Genomic DNA, 16,061 nt, shown 5'->3' with positions numbered 1-16,061 from the left:
GCTCTGCCACAACTAGCAGTGTGACCTCAGGGCTCTGTGGCCTCTCCATGCCTTAGTGTTCCTCATCTGGAGTCCGGGGATAATAGTCATAGCTCCTCAGAGTGCTGCTGGGAAAACCGAGTGCTCTGCAGTTCCCAGCAAAGCCTGATGCGTAGTGAGTGCTTTAGAGAGGTTAATTATGGAGCACCGGGCGCAGTGGCTCACACCTGTAATCCCAGCCCTTTGGGAGGCTGAGGCGGGCGGATCATGAGGTCAGGAGATCAAGACTATCCTGGATAACATGGTGAAACCCCATCTCTACTAAATATACAAAAAACTAGCCGGGCGTGGTGGCGGGCGCCTGTAGTCCCAGATACTCGGGAGGCTGAGGCAGGAGAATGGCATGAACCCGGGAGGCAGAGCTTGCAGTGAGCTGAGATAGCACCACTGCACTCCAGCCTGGGCGACAGAGCGAGACTCCATCTCAAAAAAAAAAAAGGGCCACCCAACAAGTTGTGTCAGTCTGCTGGGTCTCCTGATAGATGGGTTCAAAGCCTTTCCTTATATTTTGGGCTGGCAGCATTCATTCGTTCATTTGTTTATTCAATAATCATTTATGGAGCATATTTATGACAGCAAAGAGTGGCAGGTGGGGGGCCCTAGGACCTGATTGGTTCCCAGAGGGGCATTTGAGTGAGAACTAGCATTTATTCAGCAACTATAGGCTTAGCTTATATGCACTGAGATTCTCACCAGAAATGGGCATTGCCCATGTAGAGGGGGGAGCCCAGGTGGAGCCACAGACACGGGGCCACATAGCCACTTAGTAGCAACCCTGGGGACTTGAGTCCAGGCCGTCTCACTCCAAAGCTTGTGCTTTTTCAAATCTAGATTCCAGGCCTGTCTTCCTGCTGTGCCCCCCATCTCCCTTCCCAAACCAGACTTTGGCTGAGCTAGATCCCTAGAGGCCAAAGGCCAGGCTGTTTTCTGTTGCCCTCTGTGGCAGGATCTCTGTCATTTCCTTCCCAGTTCTCCTGACCACGTGGAACAACCTTGGGGCTTTCCTCTGAGGGGAAACCCAGCCTGGAAGCATCCCATGGAAAATGTGGCTGTCACTGACCTCTGATGTTTGTCTCTTCGGCCGCCAAGGGTCTGGGTGCCTGGGAGCACAGCAAGGTGGAGGGCTTCCTCAATGGGCAATGCCCACGACTCTCAGGAGCTTAGACTCGGCCTCCCTCTGGCTCTGTAGCCTGGAACAGGTCATAGCCCCTCTCTGGGCCTCAGTTTCCCCACCTGTAAAAAGGGGACTAGGCCAGGCATGGTGGTTCATGCCTATAATCCCAACACTTTGGGAGGCTGAGACAGGAGCATTGCTGAAGCCCAGGAGTTCAAGACCAGCCTGGGCAACATAGTGAGACCCTGTCTCTACAAAAATTTTCAAAATTAGCTGGGTGTGATGGCTTACACCTATAGTCCAAATTACTTGGGAGGCTGAGGTGGGAGGATCGCTTGAGCCCAGGAGGTCGAGGCTGCAGTGAGCTGTGATGGCACCACTGTATTTCAGTCTGGGTGACAGAGTGAGACCCTGTCTAAAAAAAAAAAAGAAGAAGAGGGATGGCATGGAGTTGAGCAGTAGCGAAGTTCTCACACTTGCCCTCTGCCCTCTGGCTGGGAGTTTATGTGCTGATGTCAAGTTCCCCTGCCTTCTTTTCCTCTTGGGTGCTTGTGAAGTTAAAATGGGACTGTGGCTACAAAAGGGTTTTGGAATGGAATCCAGAGCTGGAGAGCAGAGCAGATGTAGAAGGAAGCTGATGATTGTTGACTGAGACCCTCAGCACTCAGCTCCAGCTTCATCACACCTCACCCAGGCTGCTGCCTGTGGCCCAGCACCCATTCCCCAGACCGTCTACAGGACCCATGGTTCCGGGCCAAGGGAGAGCCTGGGGCAAGGTTCTAACCAGGAGGTTTCTGAGCCTGGCATGAGCATCCTGCTAAGGTATGAATCTTTGTGTGCTTCCCAAATCCATGTTGAAATCCTAACTCCCAAGGTGATGATGTTAAAAGGTGGGGTCTTTGGGAGGTGATTAGGTCACAAGGGCAGAGCCCTCATAAGTGGGATTAGTGCCCTTATAGAATAGGCCTGGGAGAACTCATTCACCCCTTCCACCATGTGAGGATGCAGTGAGAGGGTGCCGTCTACAAATGGGGAAGCCAGCCCTCACCAGACACCAAATCTGCCACAGCCTTCATCTCGGACTTCCCAGCCTTTAGAAAGGTGAGAAATAGGCTGGGTGCAGTGGCTTACACTTGTAATCCCAGCACTCTGGGAGGCCGAGGTGGGCGGATCACTTGAGGTCAGGAGTTGAGACCAGCCTGACCAACATGGCAAAAACCTGTCTCCACTAAAAATGCAAAAAAAAATTTAGGTGTGGTGGTGCATACCTGTAATCCCAGCTGCTCGGAAGGCTGAGGCACAAGAATTGCTTGAACCCAGGAGGCGGAGGTTGTAGCGAGCTGAGATTGCTCCACTGCACTCCAGCCTGGGTGACAGAGCAATACTCTGTCTCAAAAGCAGAAGAAAAGAAAAAAGAATAGTGAGAAACAATGTCTGTTGTTTGAAAACGACCCAGTCTATTTTGTTACAGCAGCCCAAACCATAAGACACGAAGACATATCCCAAAGCCGAGAAGTCACCCACCTGGACACAACAGCTATGGGGGGCCTTCCTGCAGCCTCCCTGACGTCCACCATGCTGGGTTTGTGCCTTGACTTCCTCACAAGTGGGGATGGGAGAGGGAGCTTGGGAGTAGGAAGAGAAGCCTGCGGCTACCTGGAGGACATTCCTTCTGGCAGAGCACGACACTCACCTTGTGCCTAACTCAGGAAACCCCTTCTGTTCTTGGGTCTCAGTTTCCCCATGTGCACTGTGAAAGGAGCCATCACATGTCCTCACAGAGCCCTTCTGGCTCTCCAAGCTTCAGGCCGCGGGCCTCTGACTTCTGCCCTCCCCAGGCTCCTGAGGGATCCAGCCTTAAGCAAATGGAGATCAGTTCCAACCTCAGGAGATTCCATCTGGGGTTTCAACTCCCCTGCACCATCTGCTACTGCTGCCCCCAGATGCCCCAGAGTGGACAGAAACCAAGGGAAGGAGGCAAGGGCACAACCCCTCCCCAGGAGGACTGGAAGGCAGGAGCCTCACTTCCAGGCACACATGGATGGAGAGGTGCCATGCTGGAGGGATGGCGGGAGAGGTAGTTCTGCAAGGATCATGCCCATCCCCTCTCCCACAGGCTGGCCAGATGGTGGGGGCAGCCAAGGAGGGCTCCTTACTCCCGCCCCACCCCACGGGCTCTATAGGGATCTGGATTTCTTTCCATATAAAACATGTGTGGGTAGAAGCCTTTAAATGCAGATTTGGGGCTCATGAAACATTTTATTATTTCTAATTTTTTTTTGTTTATTTTTACTTTAAGTTCTGGGATACATGTGTAGAACATGTATACCTGTGTAACCTGGTTTGTTACATAGGTATACGTGTGCCATGGTGGTTTGCTGCACCTATCAACCTGTCACCTAGGTTTTAAGCTCCATATGCATTAGCAATTTGTCCTGATGCTCTCCCTCCCCCTACTCCCCACCTCCCAACCCCCAACTACAGGTCCCAGTGTGTGTTTTTCCCCTCCTTGTGTTCATGTGTTCTCATCGTTCAACTCCCACTTATGAGAACATGTGGTGTTTGGTTTTCTGTTCCTGTATTAGTTTGCTGAGGATGATGGCTTCCAGCTCCATCCATGTCCCTGCAAAGGACATGATCTCATAATGCTTTTACACTGCTGGTGGGAATGTAAATTAGTTCAACCATTGTGGAAGACAGGAATCATCCTCAAGGATCTAGAACCAGAAATACCATTTGAGCCAGCAATCCCATTACTGGGTATATACCCAAAGGAATATAAATGATTCTATTATAGGCCAGGCACGATGGCTCATGCCTGTAATCCCAACACTTTGGGAGGCCTAGGCAGGCGGATCACCTGAGGTCAGGAGTTCAAGACTGGCCTGGTCAACATGGTGAAACCCCATCTCTAATAAAAATACAAAAATTAGCCAGGCCTCGTGGTGTGCGTCTGTAATCCCACCTACTTGGGAGACTAACGCAGAAGAATCACTTGAACCCAGGAGGTAGAGGTTGCAGTGAGCTGAGACTGCACCATTGCATTCCAGCCTGGGTGACAGAGCAAGACTCCATCTCAAAAAAAAAAAATTTTTTTTTAAATCATTCTATTTTAAAGATCCACGCACACATATGTTTATTGCAGCACTATTCACAATAACAAAGACATGGAATCAACCCAAATGCCCATCACCGATAGACTGGATAAAGAAGATGTGGTTCATGAAACTTTTTTTTTTTTTTGAGACAGAGTTTCACTCTTGTTGCCCAGGCTGGAGTGCAGGGATGCGATCTCGGCTCACAGCAACCTCCACCTCCCAGGTTCAAGCGATTCTCCTGCTTCTGCCTCCCTAGTAGCTGGGATTACAGGCATGTGCCACCACGCCCAGCTAATTTTGTATTTTTAGTAGAGACAGGGCTTCTCCATGTTGGTCAGGCTGGTCTCAAACTCCTGACCTTGTGATCTGCCGGCCTCGGCCTCCCAAAGTCCTGGGATTACAGGCATGAGCCATCGCACCCGGCCAGTTCATGAAACATTTTAATCCGGTGGAAGCACAGCTGTAGCATTTCAGAACCTCAGTATGCTGCAGAATTCGAGAATCTCAAAGGCATAGCATCCTAGAATTTTACAAAAGTGAGTCATAGGATTTAAGGTTTCTAAACTATGCTGTCCAGCACTGTAGCCGCTAGCCACATGTGGCCACAGAGCACTGAGAATGTGACTAGTCCAAATTGAGACGTGCTTTAAGTAGAATACACAGTGGATTTGGAAGACTCAGTACAAACAAAAGAATGTAAACATCTCATTAATCATTTTGTTATATCAATTACGTGTCAAAATGATATTTTGGGTATGTTGGTTTAATACAATATATTTCTTATTTTTAAAATTTTATTTATGTATTTATCTGTTGAGATGGGGTCTCGCTCTGTCACCCAGGAATGCTGTGGCACAATCTTGGCTTATTGCAGCCTTGACCTCTGGTTCTCCAGCAATCCTCCCACCTCAGTCTCCTAAGTAGCTGAGACCACAAGCACACACCACCACACACCACCACACACCACTAATTTTATTTATTTATTGTGGAGACAATGTCTCACTATATTGCCCAGGCTGGTCTCAAACTCCTGGGCTCAAGTGGTCCTCCTGCCTCGGCCTCCCAAAGTGCTGGGATTACAGGCATGAACCACTGCACCTGGCCTTTACTTTTTTAAATAATGAAAGTAATCATTATTTAAAATAATGAGGCTATATATCAACATATAACCTCACTATGTTGCCCAGATTGGTTTCAAACTCCTGGGCTCAAGTGATCCTTCTGCCTCGGCCTCCCAAAGGGCTGAACTTACAGGCATGGGCCATGGTACCCAGCCCGTATTTATTTATTTTTTTAGAGACAGGATTTTGATCTGTCAGCGAGGTTGGAATGCAGTGACACAATCACAGCTCACTGCAGCCTCAAACTCCTGGGCTCATGCGATCCTCCTGCCTCAGCCTCCGAATAGCTGGAACTACAAATGTTGACCACCATGCTGGGCTAATTTTTTTAAATTAATTTTTTGTAGAGACAGTGTCTTACTATGTTGTCCAGGTTGGTCTCAAACTTCTGGGCTCAAGCAAACTTCTCCCAAAGTGCTGGGATTTACAAATGTAGGCCACCTTGCCCAGCCAAAATATGTTTCTAAATTTAATTTCACTTGTTTCTTTTTACTTTTTAAAATGTGGCTACTAGAAAATGTGACTGTTCATACATGGCTTGCATTATATTTCTTTTTTTTCTCGAGACGGAGTCTTGCTCTGTCGCCCAGGCTGGAGTTCAGTGGTGCGATCTTGGCTCACTGCAACCTCCACCTCAGGGGTTCAAGCGATTCTTCTGCCTCAGCCTTCCAAGTAGCTGGGATTATAGGTGCCCGCCACAACACCGGCTAATTTTTGTATTTTTAGTAGAGACAGGGTTTTGCCATGTTGGCCAGGCTGGTCTTGAACTCCTGACCTCGTGATCCACCCGCCTCAGCCTCCCAAACTGCTGAGATTACAGGCATGAGCCACTGCGCCCGGCTGACATTTCTAATGAACTAAGCAGTTCTAGAAAATTAGAATCATATTTAAAATCTCAGAATCATGAAAAAATTGTGGCATTTCAGAACTTTAATGTGACAGAATTTTAGAACCAGATTTCTAGATCATGACATCGCTGACTGTGAATTTTAGCACTGACTCTCAGAGCCTGGAAGAACTTGAGAAGAATCCTGGTCCCTTGCCCACCCAAGGCAGGGATCCTCCTAGCCCACCCTAAGCAGCGGCAATCCAGCCTCTGCCTACTCCTCTCCTTTGCTGGGTAGAGAACTCCCCCCTGACAAGGCCACTGGGTGTTTTGAATGGTTAGGGAGAGTTTCCCAATGCCGGGTGGTGCCTGCTTCCCTCAGCTTCTCCCATGCTCTCGGTGGGTTCCCACACCACCTGTGGGGGCTCATAGGACAAGCCTGCATCTTCCTTCCCAGCAAAGGCAGGAGTGGTGGGTCCTGCCTCTCCCCTTCGCCGGGTCACTGCCCTACAGGCTGCAAGGCCTCCCTTGACACCAGTCTCTGCAGGTGGGCTTCAGGGACCCACTCCAGGACTCTCAGCTCCTGGCGGGCCTCTCTGCTTCCCCATCCCTCAGCAAAGCTGTTCCTGGGACCCCAGTAGCGCAGAGATCCTGCCAGCCTCTTCTGATTGGTAGATTACCCTTTCTTTCCATCTGGGTGACTGGCCCTTACCTCCTGGTCTCTCAGTCCTGCCTGTTCCCAGCCCTGGGGAGATGTGGGATGAGTGACTACAGGTGCTGGGGTGAGGGGTGGCACAGGAATCTCAGGTTGATTTCAGGAGCCCCATGACTGCCTAAAAAATGCTTTCTTTTTTTTCTTTTTCTTTTTTTTTTTTTTCTAACTGTAAGAGACTGAGGAGGAAGAATGAAGAGGCTTTCTCACTGACAGAGTCAGGAATTCCAAGGCAGCGCTGAGGGGCAGTGACTCACCCAGCGGTCTCCACACAGAGCAGAAAGGCTGGAATCAGTCAGGCGGGGTCCTGGCAGAGTAAAACTAGAGTTGGGACTTGAAGGAAAGGGGTGCTGGGACTGTGATGAGGTGGTAGGGAGGGCATTCTGGGCAGAAGGAATGCTGGACACATGACCCAGTCCCAGCCTGCCTGGATAGAGGGGGTCAGAGGGTGACAGGACGGCCACATAGGTCAGTGACTGAGAGCAGCCTGGGAGTTAGCCTCAGGGGTGTGTGTGTGTGTGTGTGTGTGTGTGTGTGTGTGTGTGTGTGTGAGAGAGAGAGAGAGAGAGAGAGACAGAGACAGAGACAGAGACAGAGACAGACAGACAGGATGAGAATATCCCAGTGAGCTATAGGGGAGCATTAGGTAAAAGTAACAGTAACGACTATAGTTTGGCCGGATGTGGTGGCTCACACCTGTAATCCCAGCACTTTGGGAGGCCAAGGTGGGTGGATCACCTGAGGTCAGGAGTTCCAGACCAGCCTGGCCAACATGCCAAAACTCCATCTCTACTAAAAATACAAAAAAGAATTAGCCAGGCGTGGTGGTGTGTGCCTGTAATCCCAGCTACTCAGGAGGCTGAGGTGGGAGAATCGCTTGAACCCGGGAGGTGGAGGTTGTAATGAGCCAAGATTGTGCCATTGTACTCCAGCCTGGGTGACAAAAATGAAACTCATCTCAAAAAAACAAAAAACAAAACAACAACAACAAAAGCTTTAGCTATGCCAGGCATAGTGCTAAGCAATTTCCTAATATCTCATTTAATCCTCTCAACAACCTTACAAGGTAAATACTATTATCCTCCTTCTGCAAATAAACAATCGAAGCCAAGTTAAATGGTTAAATGACAGTAAGTGAGGGCTGATCATTGATTCTAACACAAGACAGTCTGACGTCAGAGCCCAAGCACTGGATGGAGGGCGAGTTGCAGGAGAAGGGAGGTGGGATTTGCGTGGTGCGTGCAGAGTCTGAGTGTGAGTGAGTGTGACCGCATGCTTTGTATGCTATGGGGCGTATCCCTGCCATTCCCCTCACTCTTCCCACCCCCAGCCCCAGCTCCATCTCACCCCAGACACAGTCCAGACAGGTTGGAGTGAAAAGAGGGCCTTGGAATGATAAGAATGTCCATGCCTGTTGGAGCAGAGAGCCCCAGACAAGGGCTGGCCACCACACGGGTCCCAGAGCTGACTTCCCATAGGGTCAGCACTGCTCCCCCACCCCCTGCTGGCTATGTCTATAAGCACCTAGAAATGGCATCTGGGCTCAACCCTGGGGGTCCTTACCGGCTTCCGAGATGTACAGGATAGGCAGAGGGAAATGCTGATAGACACACTTCCAGGTCTAATCCCAGCTCACCTGCTGGCCACCGCTGGTCTAGGCAGGCCCCTCTGACTCCCTGGGTCTCAGTTTCTCCATTTCTGTAAGGAGAATTGGATGTGTTTGGGGACAGGAGAATAATGCAGAGAAACAAAGTGAGCTGTGTGTGTATATGGAGTGATGGGCATGGAGAACTGCAGACAACCTCCAGGCCAGGCAACTTCACCCCTTCCTGCTTCACTCGTTGGAAGCATTTTTGAATTCTGCTGTGGAGACACTGGGATCCTGAGCCAGCCACTTAACCTTTCAGTGTCCGTTTGAACCCTTCCCCTCTTTTGGGGGTTAACCTAATGTTTTGATTTGAATGATGTCAAAAGTGTTAGTTCTAAAGTGAAGAGAATCAGAATCGCAGAATGAGGAGGTCAGATGGTGGAGGAGTGGATGAGAAATAGCCTGTGGTGAGGGCAAGTCCAGGGCAGAGCCCCTCTGACCAGCGGCTGAGAGGATGGGTAAGAACAATCACTGGACAGCCCTTCACACCTACCGCCCTGACGGCACCTGAGCCTAGCACTCTGCTCGCCAGGCCTGGACTCAGCCCTGGGCCCTGGACTAGGCCTTATCCTCAAGAGACTTTGAACCTCTAGATGATAAGGTCGTTTAAAGACCGCTTGTGCTTGGGAGTGTTTTACTTTTGTCAGGTTGTAATTGGTGCATTACAATGAACACAGTCAAAGGGAAAATGAACTAATTGACATTTATTTGTAGAAGCTGTCATCTTCTCTATGTGAGGATTTTGTAGATCTTTTGGCCTCCATTCCTGTTCTCTTAGTCAAGCTAAATGGTCCAGGGACTGAAGATGCCAGTTTAGCCACAACTTGGTTCTTTTGCAAGGTAAGGGGATCTCCTGTGGGTAGGCCAAAGCTTCATTTTCTCTTCTGCACAATGTGGGTGAAAAAAATCTCAGCTGTGTCTACCTCTCAGGGCTGCTGTGGGGCACTGAGGAATTGATGTGCAGAATGAGAAAGTCCTTCCTTTCCTTCTCTTTCCTCTTTTCTTTCTTTCCTTCCTTCCTTCCTTCCTTCCTTTCCTTCTTTCCTTCTTTCTTTTCTTTCTTTCTTGTCTCGCTCTCTTGCCCAGGCTAGAGTGCAGTGGCATAATCTTGGCTCACTGCAACCTCCGCCTCCCGGGTTCAGGCTATTCTCCTGCCTCATCCTCCCAAGTAGCTGAGACTAAAGGTGCCCGCCACCATGCCCAGCTAATTTTTGTATTTTTAGTAGAGATGGGGTTTCACCATATTGGTCAGGCTGGTCTTGAACTCCTGACCTCATCATCCACCCACCTCGGCCTCCCAAAGTGCTGGGATTACAGGCATGAGCCACTGTGCCTGGCTTCTTCCTGGTTTTTAGAAAAACCACTTTCTGTCCAGGCACTGTGGCTCACGCCTGTAATCCTAGCACTTTGGGAGGCCAAGGCTGGCAGATCACCTGAGGTCAGGAGTTCGAGACCAGCCTGGCCAACGTGGTGAAACCTGTGTCTACCCCCCGGCAAAAAACACAAACAAACTAGCTGGGCGTGGTAGTGCGTGCCTGCAATACCAGCTACTCAGGAGGCGAAGGCAGGATAACTGCTTCAACCCGGGAGGCTGAGGTTGCAGTGAGCTGAGATTGCACCACTGTACTCCAGCCTGGGCAACGAGAGTGAAACTTCGTCACAAAAAACAACAGAAAAACCAGGAAGAAAGTGCTCATGTGAAATGGATTGTGCTAGCAGCTCCCAGGAGTGAGGGATGTAGGTCTGGGGAAGGCATGACATGCATCTTTAGGCTCTGCCTGAAACAGGAAACCTGGACCCCAAGACAGCACTGCTTTGGGAACCCACTGGAAGTGCTCTTCAAACAGGAGCGGCACTGATGAAAGTGGTGTGTAGAAGGAAAGGGCATGAGGGAATCTCGTGGAAGTGAGGGAGGAGGCACAGAGACCAGGTAGTCTCGGCCAGTTTGGGGGCTTATGGCCCCTGGGTACTGGGAGGTAGCATAAGTAGTGACAAGAACTTCATCTTTTAGTTGGATGGACCCAGATTTGAAATGTCTTCTGCCACCCCTGCCTGTGTGTCCTGGGAGAAGTTGCTGTACCTCTCTGGGTTGCTGAAGTAACAGATACAAGAAAGCAGGTGGCATGCATCAGAGTCAGTAATTAATTGCTGTGAATTACCCACATCCCCTATATCAGATAGTCTTCGGTTTCCACATTTTATATCCATTGTGTGGCTGAAGCATGGCCTGCCCATTTTACAGATTTTCTCTGCTGTTTAACAGATATCAAGGTCTGCCAGGAAGCAAATAGTCCTAGCACTTGAAAAGTTCACTGTATGTGTGTGTTGGGGGAAGGGCGGGCACAGTGGGGGGCGGAGGGAAAGAGAGAGGAAACTGTTACAGCATGTGGTCAATGCTGTAATTATGGTGACCATGTTCTCCAAACCACAGATCAGGTCACGTGGTCTGACAGAGGCTATTTTCTGCCTCCGCTGAAGTCCAAACATGAAATCACATGTAGTTACACATTCATTGAATCACCTTTTCTTTTTTTAAAGAAGCAAATGACATGAAATTTGGATTGTCCTTGACAAATCCTGCTATATTCCCAGAAAATCACTAGAGCTGTGACCGGGGCCCATACAGACCTCTAGCAGGAGCAAGAAGGTTTCCTGGACCAAGTGCTACTTAAGTAGCACCTTGAAGGCTGAATAGGTTTCCAGGCAGAGAAAAAGGTGGTGGCCTGGATGCCCTTGGGACAGGACTTACTCTTCCTGCTCTAAAGACAGCCCTGGCCAGGTGTGGTGGCTCACACCTATAATCCCAGCACTTTGGGAGGCTGAGGTAGGAGGATCACTTGAGCTCGGGAGCTCAAGACCAGCCTGGGCAACATAGGGAGACCCTGTATCTATAATTCTTTTCTTTTTTTTTTTTTTTGAGACAGAGTTTTGCTCTTGTTGTCCAGGCTGGAGTGCAGCAGCGTGAATTTGGCTCACTGCAACCTCCGCCTCCCGGGTTCAAGCGATTCTGCTGCCTCAACCTCCAAAGTAGCTGGGATTACAGGCACCCACCACCATGCCTGGCTGATTTTTTTGTGTGTTTTTAGTAGAGACAGGGTTTCACCATGTTGGCCAGGCTGGTCTTGAACTCCTGACCTCATGATCTGCCCACCTCAGCCTCCCAAAGAGCTGGGATTATGGGCGTGAGCCACCGCACCTGGGTTTTTTTTTTTTTTTTTTTTTTTTTTGGAGATGGACGGAGTCTTGCTCTGTCACCCAGGCTAGAGTGCAGTGGCGTAATCTCAGCTCACCACAACCTCCTCTTCCTAGGTTCAAGCGATCCTCTTGCCTCAGCCTCCCGAGTAGCTGGGATTACATACGTGCATCACCACCATCGGCTAATTTTTGTATTTTTAATAGAGAACAGGTTTCACCATGTTGACCAGGCTGGTCCTGACCTCCTGATTTCATGTCATCCACCCGCCTTGTCCTCCCAAAGTTCTGGGATTACAGGCATGAGTCACTGTGCCTGGCAATTTTTTTTTTTTTTTAAAAGACAAGATCTCACCCTGTTACCCAGGCTAGAGTGCAGTGGTGTCATCATGGCTCACTTTAGCCTCGATCTCCCAGGCTCAGGTGATCCTCCTACCTCAGCATCTCAAGTATGTGGGACTACAGGTACACAACACTATGCTTAGAGTATGTATTTATGAAGAGACAGGATCTCCCTATGTTACCCAGGCTGGTCTTGAACTCCTGGACTCAAGTGATCCTCTCGCCTCACATGAGCCACTGTGCTCAGCCTCTGCAAAATTTTTCTTTTTAAATTAGGTGGCATGTGCCTGTAGTTCCAGCTACTCAGAAGGCTGAATTGGGAGGATTGCTTGAGCCTGGGATGTCAAGGCTGCGGTGGGCCATGATCACTCCACTGTACTCCAACCTTGGCCACAGAATAAGACCCTGTTAAAAAAGAAAGAAAGGGACCGGGCATGGTGGCTCATGCCTGTAATTCCAGCACTTTGGGAGGCCAAGATGGATGGATCATGAGGTCAGGAGTTCGAGACCAGCCTGACCAACATGGTGAAACCCCGTTTCTACTAAAAATACAAAAATTAGCCAGGCCTGGTGGCACACCTGTAATCCCAGCTACTTGGGAGGCTGAGACAGGAGAATCGCTTGAACCTGGGAGGTGGAGGTTGCAGGAATGGAGATGGCCCCATTGCACTCCAGCCTGGGCAACAGAGTGGGACTCCATCTCAAAAAAACAAAAAAACACAAAAAAAAAAAAAAAGGAAGAAGGGAGGGAGGGAGGGAAGGAGGGAGAGAGACAGAAAAGTAGCTTGCTGGGAACTGGTGGTGCTGGCTAAAGCAGGAAACAGTATTTGTTTTCGGTTACTTTTCACTTTCACTGTTCCAAAGACCAGCCCCAGCCTCCTAGGAAACAAAATTGTTATAGACTAAAACAATGTGGCTGCACTGCACTGTATCTTCCTATGTATTACAGCACCTTCTCACAGTGGACGGTAGCGTCTTTGAGGACAGGAACCACATCTGTCTTATTCATCTCTGTGTTTCCCTATTTCCCTTCTGCCACCAGGATGGTGTGAGGAAGACTATAGAAGAGGCACTAATAATTGTTGAATGAATGAGTGAAGTACCATTGATGGGCATTTTGTTAGGTAGACAGTGTCCTCTGTTTCATGATGAACCTGTGAACTTTCACTTCATCTGTTTATTCAGCAAGTATGTGCTGGTTGCCTACAATGTGCCTGGTGCTGTTTGGGGCACTGGGGCTGTTTGGGGCACTGGGGCTCAGGGCGTCTGAGAGAAACACAGTTCTGCCCACATGGAGCTCACAATCTAGAGGGAGAGAGTGGCAGCTGACAGGTAACTATGAGGGTGATAAAGAGGAAAATGTGAAGTGTATACAGGAAGCCTGGTTTGGATTAGGGTCTGAGGGAAAGCCCAGGAGGAAATTAAGTTTACTCTGAGACCTACAGCTGGGTATGGTGGCATGCACCTGTAGTCCCAGCTACTAGGGATGTTGAGATGGGAGGAATGCTTGAATGCAAGAGTTCGAGGCTGCAGCAAGCTGTGATCTTGCTCACTGTACTTCAGTCCGGATGACACAGCGAGACCTCGACACATTAAAAAGAAAAAAAAAAGGCTGGTAATCCCAGCACTTCGGGAGGCTGAGGCAGGCAGAGACAGGCAGATTGCTTGAGCCCAGGAGTTCAAGACCAGCCTGGGTGATATGGTGAAACTCTGTCTCTATACAAAATTTAAAAATTAGCTGGGCTTGGTGGCATATGCCTGAAGTCCCAGCTACTTGGGAGGCTGAGGTGGGAGGATTGCTTGAGCCTGGAAGGTAAGGCTGCAGGGAGCCGTGATCATACCACTGCACTCCAGCCTGCAGGAAAAAAAGAAAAAAAGATATCAGACCTAAAGGATCACAATGAATCATTCATCTAACATTTAAACAGTCAACCCTCTGTACCCACAGATTCTGCATCTGTGGATTCAACCGACCATGGATCGAAAATCTATTTTAAAAAATTGTATTGAACATGTACAGACTTTTTTTGGGTCATTATTCTCTAAACAATATAGCAACTCTTTGCATACAATTTACATTGTATTAGGTATTATAAGTAATTTAGAGATGATCTATAGTATATGGGAGGATATGCATAGGTTATATGAAAATACTAAGCCATTTTATATCAGGGATATCCATGCATTTTGATATCCATGAAAGGTCCTGGAATCATTCCCCCATGGATACTGAGGGATAACTGTAACTGTACAGTGCTTGTCCTGTAACAGATAACACACTGAGGGCTTTACATATTTAACTCATTTAATTCTCATAACAGCCCTGGGAGGTATGTTGTACTATTACTATCCACACTTTAGAGAGGAGGACTGAGCACAGAAAGCTTGAAAAACTGACCCAAGGTCACATAGTTTATATGTGGCAGAGTCGGGATTCAAACCCAGGAAGACTAGCTTGAGTCCATACTCTATTTTATTTATTTATTTTTATTTTAAACTCTAATCTTATGGCATATTATGGCATCCATACTCTACATGGGAAATTAGGTAAAGGGGAAGGTGGAGTATATTGCTGAGAGTGGTGGAGCCAATAAGGCAGGACAAGGCAGATAATTTATCCTGGGAACTATGGGCCATTCTTGTGGTTTTAATTAGGAAATGGTCATGATGAGGTTGCAATAGAGTCAGAGAGAGGGACAGACACAGTGAGGAGGCTGTAAATATGGTCAGGGCAGACACCTGTGCAGCTTGGACTAGGGTGGTAGTGATAAACAAAAGGGCCGGGTGTGGTGACTCACACCTGTAATCCCAGCACTTTGGGAGGCCGAGGCGGATGGATCACGAGGTAAGGAGTTCAAGACCAGCCTGGCTAAGATGGTGAAACCCCATCTCTACTAAAAATATAAACAAATTAGCTGGGCGTGATGGCAGGCGCCTATAGTCCCAGCTACTCGGGAGGCTGAAGCAGAGAATTGCTTGAACTCAGGAGGCGGAGGTTGCAGTGAATTGAGATCACAGCACTGCACTCCAGCCTGGGCAACAGAGCAAGACTTCATCTCAAAAGAAAAGAAAAGATGGGGTTGGGTTAGAGAAAAAAACTGGACACAGGACCTATGGGACTGGCTCATGGATGGGATGTGGGGACGAGTGGTGTGTCAGGTTTTAGGACTGAACATGTGAATTGGACACACTGGGGAAGAGGAGAAGCAGGTTGGTGAGTTCAGCCTTTGACTTATTGGGTTGGAGCTGACTTTGGGACAGCCCCAGCGGGGGTGTAAGTGGGTAGTGGGAGCCACCTGGGGTCGAGGATGGAGTCTAGGCAGGGGATGGTCCTATGGAGAGGGAGGAGCCAGGCCCTCAAGAGCAGTCTTCCTCAGAACCTCCCAGGATGTGGCTAGAAATGTACGTCCCACGCTTCACCTGGACCCGTGGCAACCAGCTCCCTGGGTGGGGCCTGGGCCTCGCCTCCTTATAGGCTCTCCGGGTGACAGCGAGTTGGAAGGATTTGGGCCCAGCTCAGTGATGAGCAACTCAGAAGTCCTGAGAAGAGGAGCAAGGGCTGCCAGAGACATGAAGTCACCCCAACTCACAGGCTGCCTCCAAAAGCTGTGGATCTGCCCCTCCCCTAGTGAGCCAGGGAGCTCGGCTCCCTGACCTGACTGACCTGTTGGCTTCCAGCCCTTCCCTTCCCCTCTACATTCCCACAGGTTACTCTTATCACCTCTTTCACCTGCCCACAGTCTGCTCATTCTGCCAGGCCCTCAGGATAAGGTCCAGTCCGTGGACCTTGTCACACACAAGGTCACCCATCATCTGCTCCTGACCACCTCTCCAGTTTTCTTGCTCATTTTTTTCCTTCCTGTTTCCTCCATCCCCTTCCCCCATGCAACACTCTGCTTTTCCTGAGCCTTCCACGTGGCCTTTGTACAAATTGTTCCTTGTGCTGGGAATGTCCATCTCCCCACCCTG

At 49.2% G+C, this 16,061-nt stretch overlaps 1 protein-coding gene across 6 annotated transcripts in view; it reads right to left on the bottom strand.

Annotated features, from left to right (window-relative positions):
- RPS14 (ribosomal protein S14) overlaps positions 1-16,061 on the bottom strand; it is a 520,685-nt gene that overhangs the window by 20,402 nt on the left and 484,222 nt on the right. Inside the window, exon 1 of one of the 6 annotated variants that reach the window (XM_050793704.1) lies at positions 896-900. The exons of the other annotated variants lie outside the window; for them this stretch is intronic. The gene's annotated coding sequence lies outside the window, so the exon portion shown is untranslated. Of the gene's footprint in view, positions 1-895; positions 901-16,061 lie in introns of those variants that run through there. 6 annotated transcript variants of the gene reach the window in all.

The sequence above is a fragment of the Macaca thibetana genome, chromosome 6 (assembly GCF_024542745.1).
Source record: "Macaca thibetana thibetana isolate TM-01 chromosome 6, ASM2454274v1, whole genome shotgun sequence".
NCBI lineage: Eukaryota > Metazoa > Chordata > Mammalia > Primates > Cercopithecidae > Macaca > Macaca thibetana.
This window is presented reverse-complemented; position numbering and strand designations above follow the sequence as displayed.